This window comes from Arachis stenosperma, chromosome 6, assembly GCF_014773155.1.
Source record: "Arachis stenosperma cultivar V10309 chromosome 6, arast.V10309.gnm1.PFL2, whole genome shotgun sequence".
Lineage (NCBI taxonomy): Eukaryota > Viridiplantae > Streptophyta > Magnoliopsida > Fabales > Fabaceae > Arachis > Arachis stenosperma.
This window is the reverse complement of record NC_080382.1, coordinates 94,956,660-94,959,217: the sequence shown is the minus strand read 5'-3', so window position 1 is coordinate 94,959,217 and position 2,558 is coordinate 94,956,660. Positions and strand designations below refer to the sequence as shown.

Here is a 2,558-nt window from a genome sequence, read left to right as displayed (position 1 = left end):
AAATCTTTCTAAATTTCTTTTTTAAATCTTTTTCAAAATAAATTCCAATCATATCTTTTCAATCTTATCTTTTTCAAATCATACCTTTTTCAAAATTGATTTCAAAAATCTTTTCTAACTTCTTATCTTTTCAAAATTGATTTTCAAATCTTTTTCAACTAACTAATTGACTTTTTGTTTGTTTTACTATTTCTTATCTTTTTCAAAACCACCTAACTACTTTTCTCTCTAATTTTCGAAAATTCCTCACTCTTTTTCAAAAATTCTTTTTATTTAACTAATTGTTTAAATTTTAATTTTATTTCTTCTCTTAATTTTCGAAAATCACTAACTTTTTTTTCAAAAACAATTTTTGAAATTCTCTCCCTCTCATCTCCTTCTATTTATTTATTTATCTACTAACACTTCTCTTCTACTCATAATTCGAACCCTCTTCTCTTCTCTCTCTGTGTTCGAATTTTTCTTCTTCTGTTCTTTTCTTCTTCTACTCACATAAAGGAATCTCTATACTATGACATAGAGGATTCCTCTTCCTTTTCTGTTCTCTTCTTTTTCATATGAGCAGGAGCAAGGACAAGAACATTCTTGTTGAAGCAGATCCTGAACCTGAAAAGGACTCTGAAGAAGAAGCTAAGAGAAGCTAAAGCACAACAATCCAGAGAAAACCTTACAGAGAATCTCGAAAAAGAAGGAGACATGGCCAAACTCAATAATAATGCAAGGAGGATGCTTGGTGATTATACTACCCCTACTTCCAACTTTTATGGAAGAAGCATCTCAATCCCTGCCATTGGAGCAAACAATTTTGAGCTGAAGCCTCAACTAGTTGTTCTAATGCAACAGAACTGCAAGTTTCATGGACTTCCATCAGAAGATCCCTATCAGTTTTTAACTGAGTTCTTGCAGATCTGTGATACTGTTAAGACTAATAGAGTAAATCCTGAAGTCTACAGGCTCATGCTTTTCCCTTTTACTGTAAGAGACAGGGCTAGAACATGGTTGGACTCACAACCTAAAGATAGGACTCTTGGGATAAGCTGGTCACGGCCTTCTTGGCCAAGTTCTTTCCTCCTCAAAAGCTGAGCAAGCTTAGAGTGGATGTTCAGACCTTCAAGCAAAAAGATGGTGAATCCCTCTATGAAGCTTGGGAAAGATATAAGCAGTTGACCAAAAAGTGCCCTTCTGACATGCTTTCTGAGTGGACCATTTTGGATATATTCTATGATGGTCTATCTGAGTTCTCTAAGATGTCACTGGGCCATTCTGCAAGTGGATCTATTCACCTAAAGAAAATGCCTGCAGAAGCTCAAGAACTCATTGAGATGGTTGCAAATAACCAATTCATATACACCTCTAAGAGGAATCTTATGAATAATGGGACGCCTCAAAGGAAGGGAGTTCTTGAAATTGATGCTCTGAATGCCATATTGGCTCATAACAAAATGTTAACTCAGTAAGTCAACATGATTTCTCAGAGTCTGAATGGATTACAAAATGCATCCAATAGTACAAAAGAAGCATCTTCTGAAGAAGAAGCTTATGATCCTAAGAACCCTGCAATGGCAGAGGTGAATTACATGGGTGAAGCCTATGAAAACACCTATAATCCCTCTTGGAGAAATTATCCAAATTTCTCATGGAAGGATCAACAAAAGCCCCAACAAGGCTTTAATAATGGTGGAAGAAACAGGCTTAGCAATAGCAAGCCATTTCCATCATTTTCTCAGCAACAGACAGAGATTTTGAGCAGAGCCCCTCTAACTTAGCAAACATAGTCTCTGATCTATCTAAGGCCACTTTAAGTTTCATGAATGAAACAAGATCCTCCCTTAGAAACTTGAAGACACAAGTGGGTCAGCTGTGTAAGAAAATCACTGAAACTCCTCCTAGTACTCTCCCAAGTAATACAGAAGAGAATCCAAAAAGAGAGTGCAAGGCCATTGATATAATCAAAATGGAAGAATCCAAAGAGGAAGGGGAGGATGTGAATCCCAATGAGGAAGACCTCATGGGACGTCCCCCAGACAGAAAGGAGTTCCCTATTGAAGACCTAAAGGAATCTGAGGCTCATATAGAGACCATAGAGATTCCATTAAACTTCCTCCTGCCATTCATGAGCTCTGAGAACTATTCTTTCTCTGAAGAGGATGAAGATGTAACTGAAGAACAAGTTGCTCAATGATGAGCGGATAATTTATACGCTTTTTGGCATTGTTTTTAGGTAGTTTTTAATAGGTTCAAGCTACTTTTAGGGATGTTTTCATTAGTTTTTATGCTAAATTCACATTTCTAGACTTTACTATGAGTTTGTGTATTTTTCTATGATTTCAGGTATTTTCTGGCTGAAATTGAGGGACCTGAGCAAAACTCTGATAAAAGGCTGACAAAGGACTGCTGATGCTGTTGGAATCTGACCTCCTTGAACTCGAAATGGATTTTCTGGAGCTACATAACTTCAAATGGCACGCTCTCAACGGCGTTGGAAAGTAGACATCCAGAGCTTTCCAGCAATATATAATAGTCCATACTTTATTCGGGAATTGATGACGTAAACTGGT

General features: G+C 36.8%; 1 non-coding gene across 1 annotated transcript; it reads right to left on the bottom strand.

Moving 5' to 3' along the window:
- Positions 1-1,085: 1,085 nt before the first annotated feature.
- Positions 1,086-1,193, bottom strand: LOC130937482 (small nucleolar RNA R71). Its single transcript, XR_009068701.1, has one exon. It is a non-coding gene; the product is annotated as a small nucleolar RNA R71 (small nucleolar RNA).
- Between the last annotated feature and the right edge of the window lie 1,365 nt (positions 1,194-2,558).